The sequence below is a fragment of the Gymnogyps californianus genome, chromosome 1, assembly GCF_018139145.2.
Source record: "Gymnogyps californianus isolate 813 chromosome 1, ASM1813914v2, whole genome shotgun sequence".
NCBI lineage: Eukaryota > Metazoa > Chordata > Aves > Accipitriformes > Cathartidae > Gymnogyps > Gymnogyps californianus.
The window spans coordinates 32,800,622-32,814,123 of NC_059471.1; the positions used below are offsets into that span (position 1 = coordinate 32,800,622).

The 13,502-nt window shown below is 39.6% G+C and overlaps 1 protein-coding gene across 1 annotated transcript in view; it reads left to right on the forward strand.

Annotated features, from left to right (window-relative positions):
• ENOX1 (ecto-NOX disulfide-thiol exchanger 1) overlaps positions 1 to 13,502 on the forward strand; it is a 371,798-nt gene that overhangs the window by 32,789 nt on the left and 325,507 nt on the right. The gene's annotated exons all lie outside the window — the stretch shown is intronic.

The following is a 13,502-nucleotide window of genomic DNA, read 5'->3' on the forward strand; positions in this document are numbered from 1 at the left end:
TGTTCAAAATTATGTTAAAAAACATAATCTTGAATCATCAAGTAAGGGGAAAAAGCAGAGCAAATTTGATCATCTGACTTAATATTTTGTTGGGGACATTTTCCAGAATTAGATGTTTTTAAAAAAAATACACTGAGATATTAAGGCATATTATTAACAAGCAGTAATTGTGCTCCAGGCATAAAGCCAACATGAATGTTGCAAGGTGCAGAAGCTTTCTCCAAGCAACCTGTATTCAGCCATTGATACTTTCATAATCTCTGAGGAAGTAAATCAATAGATCTGTATCTGGTCTGTTTGGTAAATTCTTTGAACAAGTTCCTTGTTTCTTGGTAACATGTACTGCCTGAGGACTGCCATAAAAGCATGCAAGATATTAGCCTACCTGTCGGTCGCTAACAACCTAGGGTTAAAACGGGCTGTAAAGAAAGGTAAAGTAGGCCATGTCTTAGGATGATCTCCAGCTGTATGCAACATGGAGAACAAAGTGATGAGTCTTCCAGCACTGTTTAGAAAAGCAGTGCTTTATCAGTGCTGCCACAAAGACTGGCATCAGGACAACAGCTGTTTGCCCTTTTCCTCAGCCTTTACACTTAACATACAGAGCACACAAGGGAGAGAACATTATCAACTGTAAAATGTGTGATGTATCGCTGGGACAAGTGGAGGAGCTCCAACGATTAAATGTTTAGTGGCTTGTTGGTGGCATTATAGGAGGAGCCTTCCTGGCCTGTAAACTCCTCTGTAAAGACAGAGGAAAGGAAACCTGTGGCGCCCAGACACCCAGCTGCTCTCTCACTCTCCCTCCTCAGCAGGACAGGGGGAGAAAATAAGAAGAAAAAATAATGGGTTGAGATAAAGGCAGTCTAATGAAGAAAAGCAAAGGCTGCGTGTGGAAGCAAAGTAAAAAGATGTATTCTCTACTTCCCATCAGCAGGCGATGTCCAGCCACTTTGGGGGAAGCAGAACCCCAGTACGCATGGGAGCTGCTTCAGAAGACAAATGCCTTAATAATGAATGCGCCCACTCCTCCTCCTTTCTCTTAACTTTTATTGCTGAGCACAACATCGTATGATACGGGATATCCCTTTGGTTAGGTGGGGTCAGCTGTCCTGGCTGTGTACCCTCCCAACCTCTTGCCCGCCCCCAGCCTACCAGCCCTTGAAGTGTGTTGGAGAGACAGCGTTGGTGCTGTGTGGGTGCTGCTCAGCAGTAGCCAACACGTGGGTGGGTTGTCAACACCGTCCTAGCCACAAGTGCAAAGCACAGCACTATGAGGGCTGCTGTGGGGAGAGTTAACTCCATCCCAGCCAGACCCAATACAGAAAGGAAATAAATCCTTCCATGAAGAGGCAAAAGGAGAAAGAAGCTGTCCTTGCAGAGACAGGAAATAGCAGGAACGGTACCAAAGAGGCATCAGTGTACAGAAGCAGCTTGTGGAGTTGCGCAGAGGAGGACAGTCCTAGTGGTGAGTACGTGAGTGCAATCCAGCACTAGTATAGCTACGTCCTGCAGACTCCACAAAAAGCAGTTTTTGTAAGAAGTCAATGACTGTTCAAGGTTTTCAGCAGATGTGCAATACTTTCAACATTTGATGCCCAGAGCTAGTAATGATCGTAAATTCCATGACTTAAACTTCTGCAATTAATAACAATGGCTCCTGACAGTACTGTTCACCACCCTAAGGAAAAGACAGCAATCAAAAATCCTACACTTACAGATACTTGTGATCAAACAGCGCAATCATGAGCAACATTTTCAAATGTGACACTGTATATATGTGAAATAAAGTTTGAACTATTCTGTGATGTGGTTAGTTACTACAGGAAAAATCTGCACGTATTTATTTGTGAGCTAAGTGGCTCTATTACTCATGCTGTTTCTTCAGTGAGTTATTTTTGACTAAAGTGCCACAGTTTCACAAAATGACCCATCAGCTTATAATAAAATGCCCTTTTAGTAAGTTACTGCTGAAAGGATGTACACAGAAAGTAATGAAAATCTACCAGGCTTCATAACACAAGTTTTCATTTCTGTTCTTTCAGTCTGTTGCAAAGTTTCTAGACAGGGCATCCATAACAGGGCCCTGATAATTTGCTTAGGAAGCTGCCTTTGCTGTATTTAACATTTTTTGCGCAGTGTCTTGTATTTCTATATCCTACTTCATTAATGAGGTTGAAAAATATTGCTATTGCAAATTAGTTATGGGTCAGCAGCTTGTAATTTTACAAGGCTGCACCATTTCCTTCTCAGCTTTGCAGACGTGCTCATATCTCATTCTGTGGCTGCCCGGAGTTGATGTGAATATCAAGTAGAATCCAGAACATTTTTTTTCTTGTATTCAAAAGCCTAGCCAATGGTTCCGCTAAAATTTGGAAGGATAAATTAAGTATTCTAAAAGTGAAGGGTTGTATGTATAGCTGTCCTGATAAAAGGGTAACAGTTGTGAGGATTTTTGGAGAAAAAAGAAAAAATACATCCTAGCACTCATGGATGTGTCCAGCCTGTGTCAATATGAGAGAACCTGGTGTGGTAAGCATGCTGTTGAGAAACTTCTTCTGTTTATGAACAGTGATTCATTGTGTTGGTCAGAAGAACCATCTCACGGCACATCAGTGATCTCGGGAGAATCAGAAACCTCTCCCTGTCCTCTCCCCACCAATTCTGTAGGAACTTAAAAGTTTTGGCAGTTTTGTGTCTGGTGGCAGTGACATTTTCTTTACTGCAAATCATCTCTTTGGGAGAACAGTTCCAGCACTAGGCTGGGTAGCTACTGACCAGGCGCGACTGCCAGAGGAGAGTAGAAAGCTTTTAGAAGAATACATTTCTCCCTATTAAAAGAGCCTTTCCTCCCTCCCACCACAGTTTTGAGGTAAGATCTGCACAGATATCTAGAAGCAGTTATGCTGCAGTGTGTCGCTCATCTCCATCGTTTACCTCCCAGCCTTCCAAATTCATTTTGGCTTCAATATACAGCTGCCAAGGGAGAAATGAAATGCAAACTCTGTTGTTTCTCAATGGTCAGCTTAGGTTTCCTCAACCTGGAAGCAGCAGTTTCCTGAAAGAGGCTGTGCCAGGTGAAGTTCATCTCGCCCTCTTCTTGTGCTCCTTTGTCTAGAGGAGCTACAAAACCTTGTGGCTTCTGCCACAGCTGTGTGAATTTTGCAAATGTAATGTGTTAGTGACTGCTGGGGGAGGTGAACGTAGTATTTCCTCCACATTAGTTGGTGTAAGTTTGAAAATGCTGCTATGATCCACAAAGAGAAAGAAAAAGCTGTCCATGAAATGTTAGGAAAGAATCTGGGGAATTATCTAGTTTGACCAATGTGGTTCATAGCTGTGGGTTCAGTGGGAAGCTGGTGAGAGCCAGATGTGTGGATCCAGTTATTTAGAAATGTTTCTTCTACCACAGCTAGAGCATGAGAAGGAGGGATGAGGGGAGAGAAAGCCCAGCAGACCTCGCCTGTAGACAAGCCCAGGAACCCCCCAAGATTCTCACTTCTGGCTCCCTGAATCTGAGATTCTCAGGGCTTGTCTACATATTACCTTACAAAAGATACCTCATGCCCTTGCTACAGTCTTTGTAATGAAGAGTCAGGAGGAAATGTATCTATATAAACAGTGGATTGGGATTTTAAAATTTTTTTAGTTGGTTTTCTGGGAAGACCAGAGCTCAAACCTGCTTTTGTGAGGATTCAAAGGATTAATAAGGTCATATTTCTTCTTTTATTTACGGGCTTGGTATGACTTGGAGCTCAGTTCAGCAAACATGTAGGCGTATTGCTGGTTCTAGACACTCTTGCTGACGTGCCTCAGGTTGCAAACTACCTGAAGTATATTCAATAAGGTCCTATTAGAGATTTTAGGCCATTTTTTAAACACATAATCTTTTGGTCTGAATGAACTTCACATGAAGTTGCATTTTAGAAAGTTTTTCAGCCAGCAGCTGACTATTTTCATGATGCCTCGGAGCTGTGGGTTTATCGAAGACCTTGAATAGAGCAACCTGATGCTTCTGTATGTAGTTCAGCTGGCAGGAGTGTGGGCAAGAGAACAGGCACAGGCAGTTCCAGTCTCTGCCACAAACGTTTCCTCCTGCTTAGGATAGTGATTTCCTCCGTCCTCACTGGTAGGCTTTCTGTCCCTTTTTATAGCAAATGGTACTCTGTACAGAAACAGTCCTGTGCTTAAAGCAGAGAATAAGGAGTCGTGAGGGTTTCAGACCCAAATTGTTGGGTCTCAGATGTCTGCTGAGTAGATTTTCGTGTCTTCCAGAAATCTACTCCAAAATACATCCATCTTTGCATGTCGTTCTCTTTTCTGTACATCTATCTTTGTAAATATGCTCAATATTAATTAGAAGTCCCTAAACCCACAGTTGATTCCAACAGAACACTTTTTTCCCCCCATGTGTACAGCGTTGTTTTTCTTTTTTTTTTTTCCTTTTATTCTGTTCTCCAAAAAATGTAGTCAGAAAAAGTAGTTATAACCAGCATTGCAGCTTTGGCTAAACTCAGAAAAGCAAAGCAGGAGTTAAAGTTGAAAATGGGGTCTTATAATTAACTATTCAGCTCATTTTGTTGTTGGTGATTACATTAGTGTGCAAGAAAATGTGTGATCTTACATATTATGCATGCTATGGTCCTTAGGCATAATAGGGTTAGTTGAGGACAGAGTGTCAGATATAGTATTTGTCATTACCTTTCATTTGCCTGGTTGCATGCTGTTGTGGGTTTGTGTTGAACTATTAATACTTGAATGTAGATTTTTCTCTGAGTCGGTGACTTTTTTAAAAAAAACCAACTTCTTGGCATGCTTTATTTCCTTGTCATTTTCAATAGCAGAAATGTTTCCTGTTAAATGCAGTTAGTCTCCAGTTTTGATTCTTCTTTAAAGAAAACAGCATGTTAAAGCGAATGGTACAAATTCAACTATTTGCTTCTCTTTTGTAAATGCTGGTAATGTGTGTTATTAATTACATTGCTATTGTATGGTAAACAATATTTTTTTTCTGTTCAGTAACTCTACCTTCTGTTGTGTAACTGTTCGATAAAGGTCATCTTTTTACCAGACAATAATCTTAAATGTCATGCTTTCCAATATGTTTAACCATTTCATATCTAGATATATACTTGGTGGAGTACAGCACTTTGCTAAATGAGTTTCGGAGATTGGCAAAGTAATTCAATTCAAAATGAACTTCAGTATTCTTCCTGTGCCTGTACCTTGCTACTTTGATATCATCAGCCAATTTTGAGAATACATATAGTTGATCTCTGTTTTCTGTTCATAAATGTGGCTGATGTACTTTATACCAAAAAACAGTGCTTAACACAATGGCAATGATTTAACAGAAAGAAACACTTTATGCCTGAAAGCCGTTTGCCTTCTGGCATTCTCTTGGGATTCCAATAAAACATAGACAAGTGAAACAACTACCTGCATGTTTGAGTAGGTCTGTAAATGCTGAGGATGCATGTGTCTGACCAGAGGCACTTATATGTGGTGGTTATCTATTTTTGGAGCAGTGTTTTGAATATTTCATAGTAGTTCATTTGGGCATACACGTGTTAACGTGTGGGCATGCAGTGCACACCATGGCAGAAAGTGACCTGTAACCTCTACAACATTAAAGGCTTTTAGTGCAGGATTTAGCTTACTATTTCAAATACTCTTGCTCTGTGCTGGATATTCTCCAGGGAGAACACAAACCTGCAAGCATTTTGTTCCTATTCTCACTCTTCTAATTTCCATTATTGTTCCAGACTGTTTGCATTTCCCTTAGACACTTGCCATTTTGCCGCCTTCTTTCCCTTCCTCTTATATATAGAATAGTGGTTTAGAAGGAACTAACAAGAAGAGATGGGAAGGCTTCCTAGTACCTCATAGAGGAAGAATTTACTTCGTGAAGCAAAGAGTTAAACTCACACTGTCTTACACAGCCAATTAAGTGTATGCTGTCTTTTACTATGCATGCATGCCCTTGTGCAGTTAAATGTAATTTATGTTGGTAGCGTATGCCGTTCTTGCTTAGTGACCTGGGCTCACTGTGACACGTTCAATGCAGCCTGACAGTGAGGGATGAAGACCTACAGATATACACAGGTGTAAGAGAATTGTTAAAACTGAGGTAGTAAGGTGAAGTTAAAGATCATATTGTCTGCTCATCATTTGCAAGCAGATAAAAATCAGGTCTGGTAATTCTTGCAAGGTCCTTGGCCAGTCATTAGACTACTTACCTTAAGAAACACCTGCCAAGTTGGCAATTAATGTGACTTAATCTGGTTAAGAATGTTTTAAAATTAGTCGTGTATGAAATTGTGGTATAAATTTCTTCCACCTCCCTACAATTTCTGCTGGTTCATAAGTGGTGAATCGCTGCTGGTCTATCCTTGAGCTGAAATGAGCTTATCTGAAATGACACTAAATGTAGAGATGATTTTGTACTTTCTGAGATTTGAAAATGTGTTGCCATCTTTAAAAGATATATGCTGAAATGTAAAGCAAGAGTATACTTTAAATAAATTAGGTTTTGTTTTTCTGAGATTACATATATATATGTAGCTACAAAAATATGTGTACATATGTGGGTATATGTGTACAGTATATGTATTTTATAAAATACTTTGCAGGTACAGTATAGCTATTATGTACCTTCCTTGTTCTGGTTTGAATTTCAGGGATATGTTTCTTTTCATGTCACCAAGAAAACTACTTGGTTGGCTTTGAGAAGAACATCAACAAGAACAGTCTTGCCTTTTGACACCATTATCATCTGGTCACTTCTTGGTGTCTCAAATATAGTGATCCTCATTTCCTTATTCCTATGTGTGAAATCTTATAGACTACCAATAGTATTTACTGGCCTTAGTATCTAGGAACCTGAATCGTGATTGAGGGCCCTCTCTTTATGCGGACACAAAACAGAGATGCATGTAAGCCATTTAGGAAAGCAACCAAAGGAGTATGAGGTAAGAGGTAACAGATGGCTGTGGACAGGTTGGAGGAGTACAAGGGAATGATGAGACAGTATTGACCAGCATGATAAGCAACAGTTTTCAGCACGTTGAGAAAAAAAGTATTTTGGAGGCATCTCGACAAAGCATATTTTAGTGGACTCTGCTTGGAAATGTTTAGCTAGTAGACAGTGGAAGCTGGCATTATTGGAAGAGCTGACATCACCATAAAAAGTGAGAAAATACATCAGGTGTGAGATAAGCAGTAAAGAGCCTTAAAAGTGAGAACAAATTATACTGGATGTACCAAAGGCAAAGAGGAGCGACGTGGTTCAAGTGAATGACAAAGGAAAACAACCTTTGCCGCAGGCAAGATTGTGTGTGTCAAGTATAGAGAAGAGGACTCCTGTAATGATGGATCTGATGAGAGCTTTGGCCAGGAACATGAGCTGTGTGAACAGATAGGAAAAGCTATATAATAGAGAGGTTATGTAGAACGAATCCACTGAACTGACACATAATTGGGATTTGAGAGACTATCTGAGTTGAAAATGTCATCCATGTTGTGGTTTGCATGACAGGCAAGACAGTGATCGTGTCCAGAGTGATTAGAGGAGGATATGGAGAGCTCAGATAGGGGAAGACGACATCTGCTTTATTTTACTCATTCTGGTCTTGAGCACGACATCTCATAGGGGAGGAAGAGGGAGGAGGACTACAACGGGGATGTTAGCCTTGGAGGAAGAGGGTTTAATGGGGACAGTAGAAGGTAAGCCAAGAGCAGAAATGGTAGATTTATGAATCATCCACTGGGAATTTCTGTTTGCTGATGTTGTGCAGAGATAAGGCATGGATGGAAGGAGATTAAGGACAGAGCTGCTTTGAGTTCCCCACAGGAAGCTGGTGGAGAAGTAGGACGCCACTTGAAATTTGGCATTTGTTGGATTAAGGACTTCCAGGATAAAATATCCATGAAGTTTTCACGTGTATTTTATCATGTATCTACCATGCAAGACCCTAGGATATAGTATATTTGGAGATAATTTTCAAGGATGGCTGACTTTATCACCAAAAATATTTGGATTGGGGCAACTTTTAAAAGACTGCTGAAAACTGGTTTGGAGTATCATGTGCTTTAGGGAACAATGATGACTATCAGAAGATTACAAACTTGTTGGAGTGCCATATTTTAGATGAGAATAAGCTCTAACTTTTTGAAGACAACCATGAGAACCAAAAAAATGAAATCTTCTCCAGATCATCCTGTACTGCAAATAACCATAGATCAGAACTTTTGCGTAAATCATATTGGTAGCTAAGTAAATATATTTTTTTTAGAGGTGATAAGCACTTGTTCTTTTCTGTCTTGAATGATGATTCCTGTGATGCAAACTTCAAAGAATAGGGAAGATAGCACAGCTTCCCCTGGAATTTCAGCCGTATTCAGGAAGACAAGGAGTACATTAGAATTCACTTTATTTTTTTAGATTTCACTAACTTCTAGGATCTAGATTGTCAGTTTATGTAAACTGGCACAAAGCTGTTGAAATGAAGAGTGCAGAAGAACTGACAATGTACATTAAAAAGTGTGTTTGGAGCAGAATTTATGTTAAAAACCAAACCAATCACTGTTTCAGTTGCTCAGAGAATTTCTTTTGCTGTGTGAGGCTTAAATCGAAGAGATTTTTTTGAGTGTGTAGAAGGTCCCAAGTGACATCTGAAAACAAATACATGCAATACTAACTTGTGGCATAAGATTAGCCATTTGTTGTAGTCCCAGACTTGATGATGGGTAGACTAAGGAAGTAAATTGTGTTCAGTACTGTAATTCGTAAAATGGCAGCTCAATATGTTAAGAAAGTCCTAAGTGATGTTTCCAGTGATGCTTTTCAAAGAATTTTTGTCAATAAATAAGAATAAAAGCATAAAACTTCTGAAAAAAAAAAAACCCAAACCCAAAACAGAAATCATGCCAAGTCAGTAATTTGTGGAAGATAAGGTAACTTTTTTGAGTTAGTGAGTAGAAAAAACCCACATCTTTGATAAAGAATATAAGATTCCATGTTCTTTATGCAGTTATTCTTTTATTTGTTTTGGTAAGTTCTACTTTAATAGTATACTGGTGAATGTAGTGTAAGTTTTAATTAAAAAAATTTGAATAACTGGAGTCTTTGAGTCAGAAAGGTTATGCTGAGACATTTATTTTATTGTATGTATTTGCTTTGTGTCTCATTTTTTGTACCAGGGATTTTGAATTATTAGTGAATGCTGTGAAGGGCCAGACCCTGGTCAGTATTGCAGAACAGTATGAAAGGGCCCTTTGAATATGGTCTGAAAGGAGAGCTGAAAACTTACAATCTGCAGGGGACCATCAGTGGGCTAAAGCTGGCATTTCTGGCTTTCTGCCAGACCTCTCCCTCTGTCTGACTAACCTCAGGGTTGGACAAGGAGGGATCTCCAGGTGGCTTAGCGTCCTGTTTTTCCTTCTCTCTGCTCCATTGACTGAACTCACCTGCAGTACAGCCAAAATGATTCAATCTTACATTCAGAGGTTGGGCAATATATAAAAATAAGGAAACAAAGAGCCAAAAAAAAAAAAAGAAGAAAGCTTAAAATCCATGGATTTTGCTGGCAAAATTAACAGACTGAGTAGAAATGCTAGCTGTAGGGGACCTCTGGAGGTTTGTAGTCAAATTTCCTGCTCAAAGCAGGACTATTACTAACACTACTTCAGGTCAGCCAGGCTTTCATTGATGTACGTTGATGAGATGGTTTCACACACTGGAGTGTTGTGCAGTCAAAGAACTTTTTTACAGGAAACACAGCTCCTTCTTCTTTTTGTCTCTGCCTTTCCTTCTCAAACAGCCTGCATCCATGACCATACTCTGGTCATGTATGCTACCCCAGATCTGTGATTCTGATCATGCCATAGCTCTGCTACCACACACAGACTTCCAGTTCTGCCTGTTTGTTGCTCAAGCCCTGTGCAGTGGTGTACAGCTGTTTGAGAAGTCTGAATGCCCTCCGTTTCATGGCCTCCTCCAACATGTACTTCCCCTTTATCTGCACTGCTTCCTCACTTACTTCTGTATTTAGGTTCCATCCAATCATGAACCTAGCTTAAAGCTTTCTCCACTTGGTAGCACACTTGTTTGCAAAGATATTCTTCCTCTCTTTATCATGTGAACTGCGTCTCCTCCTCTTAGTTCTCAGGACTTTTTAATTTTTATCAGGACCTTCATCTGAGATCATCCAGTATCTCCTGTCTGGAAACATGAGACTGGGGAAGGAAGAAGAAACTACACTGGATGATTGATTGAGATTGAAATGTTACTTTGCATTTTCACGGCCAGACCTTACCATTATGATAAGACAGTGAAATTCACCTGAACACAGTGACCTCCTGCTGTGTCCTTAGTACATGAGTTTCATCAAACTGGCTAAGCAAGGACTTATGCGGCTTGCAGGGGCTTGTGTGAGGTGTTCAGAAGTTAATGAACTGAATTAATTCTAAGAAAACTGAAAATAAAGTCTCAACGTTATATAGATAGAGAGATATGTATAGATACGCATATAGCTGTTGGAGAGAACATTCCTGGGGAGGAAAAAGAGTTAATGAGGCATTTCAATGTCTTTATATGGAGCCATATAAATTTCAGCCACTTAACTTTAGCAGGAATATCCTGGAGCGTTTGAAGTGTAGTGAATAATTTAAAATAAATAAGGTCAATGAAGAAGACCCTGTTTGCTAGTCTGAAATGTAAATTCTGAAGACCCTTTAAAGTTTTTGCTCACACAGAAAAAAAGAGAGTAAATGATTAGGTCCTGCATTTTATAAACAGTTGGGGTGAAGAGAAGTTCAGTTATCTCAGCACTCTGTTTGATCTAGATCTTTCAGCATGTGGTCATCTGTCTTTGTTGTGTGAAAATTTAACTGATTTTTTTTTAAACATTCTTGAAAGTGCATTCAAGAGGGTTTATGAAGACCAGATGAGATCTGTTAGGATGGCTTCCTCAGAAGCAGTCTGTAAAATATGACATCTTTTAAAAACATTATTAAAGCTGTTATTTCCTGTTCTAGCATTGCCCTTGGCTTTAGGAATAGGTAAAATTTTTATGGTGACATTTGCATTCTCTACTGTTAAATAGGTGAGTTTGTTCTACAGTTTTACTTCAGGGCAGGTATTTGGCAAATATAGCAACTCTGGCTAATTGGACTGGATTCCTTTCTGAAATTTTTATTGCCCATGCAAGCACAGTGTGGAGACCTGCAGTAAAATTTAAAGTACATATAGTGGCTACCACAAAAAAGATCATTTGCCAGTATTTATATTTTTTTGGTAAGTGTATTAGTAGTCATGAAAACACTCAGACAAACTTGGTCTTTTGACAGCTTTTGTTGGTCGATAAGGTGTGGTTATTGTGAGAACTCTGTAAGGGTTTTCTCACTTCTCACTTGTCTCACATACATCACCTGACTGCAATAGACCAAGGTATTGAACTATGAAAATCATGGTAAAGTGAAGCGTAATGTACATTGGTGCAATGTTTGAGTTAGATTTGATACTTCAGTCTTCTGCATCCCTCTAATAAAAGATATCTGAGAGGTAGCCATTACCACTGAATTAATAACAATGTCTGCCTTAAAATAAGGGGAGCTAGATTATTCTATCACAGTAGCTTTAGTGAAGGAAGTGAACTGCACCAGCAAGGTATTTGGTCCAGGATCTCACTATTGAATTGTTATGCTCTCACTTCAGAGTTACTCATGAGTAAGACAAAGGGACCTGCCACATGGGGATGGTTTTGAGCAGTACTCATTTCTTCTCTGCCTTTGCAAGAAGGCATAAGGGAACTCAATGGAGCTCCACCCATCTCCTTTGCTGTTACTAATGGTTCTGGAGGTCTGTGTTGGGACACCAAGGGGGCATACTGTGTGGAGATGTGGCGGTCACTGCGTGTCTGCCACAAGTTCCAACCCTTACGAATTGCTGGGAAAAAAAATCAGTCTGACAGATGTTCCTCTGTGAACTGGCCCTGGGAATTACTGAATGTCATTGGCACACATGATTGTGCATCTGACGCAGGGGTGAGTAACTCTGAATTTTGTTAACCCATGAGAGCACTCATGGAAAAGACATTCAGAGGTCTCCTAGGCTATCCTGGTATCCCAAGCCAGGATCAGTTATATTCTGGCAGATCTCTGATTCCAGTGTTGCACTGTTCTTACTGTTAGAAAGTAAAAATCTTCATTGCTGCGGTTTGAACACATTACTTATCACCCTGTCTTTCATGGATGTCTCCTCCTATTTTCAGCAGTCAGTTTGGTATATAGCAGCTTGCAGAGTCCCTTCTTGGTGTCCTTTTTCATACATCAAACAATCCTCACTCTGTTCATGTTTCCTCAGAGGTTATGTTTTCTAGAAATCTGTCTCTGCAGTTGTTCTGCATCTTTCTTGGAGTGTGATGCCCCAAACTGAACGTAAGACAGTTCTGTTTAGAGAGGATTACTTCACATGTCTCACTGCCTATAACGCCATAATTCTGTTACGGTGTTTTATATTTATGCAACAGTAAGGTAAGTATTCTTTACTTGAGATTCTCTCCTACAGAAATGCAACTGAAAAAGTGGTTCCTCCTCCTGCATTTATACAATTCATTATTTATACAGTTCATTATACAGTTAATTATCAAGATACCCAAGTATCTTGCATGTGTTCCTACTAATTGACTCCGATGCTGCCCTCAAATTGTAGATTGGATCCAGCTTCAGGTTACAAACATTTGAATGTAGGTGCCTAAATGTACATTGTGTGTTAGCTGGGTCACTAAATTCCCAATCTAGTCAATGGAGCCTGGCCAATTGGACATGTCTTACTGAGGGTCAGATGAAGAGTCTCATTAAAGTCCCCAAACGCCAATGACTGTGTTGAATTGTCCTCCATTAACTGTAAAAATAATTTGTTTACAATCTGGTCTTGAATCCCATTCCATCTTTCCAATTTACCCATATCATTTTGAATTCTAATCCTGCCTTCAAAGATACTTGCAGTCTCTTAGAGCTCAGTATTGTCTGTGAATTTCATAAACATACCTTTTATTCCACTGTTGAAGACATTGATATAAATATTGAATGGCATTGGACCTGAAACACAACCCTGTAGAGCCCTATGCAATATGCTGCTCCTTTGTGATTGTAGCGATTGTTTTCTGAGTGTTTCTTCAACTAGACAGCACCCATGTTAGTACTTTAATAATTTATTTAAACCTGCTGTTGAAAAATGCTTTGCTGTTTTGTGGTTTTGCATCCTCAGGATTATGAACTCTGTTACTTTACAGTGACATTAGAAGAGCCGTCCTATTCCCCTCTTCCCTTTACTAGCTGCTCTCTTTACCTTCTATATCAAAAGCTGACTTAAGTTTATTCTGAATTTTTGCTGAACAAAATGTTCTAATGTATTTCTTTCTCAACTATTCCCTGATGTGGGAGTAGTTAAAATACATGTTATTCCAGTCCTGTACTCTGGATGATTCTGCCAGTTGTTT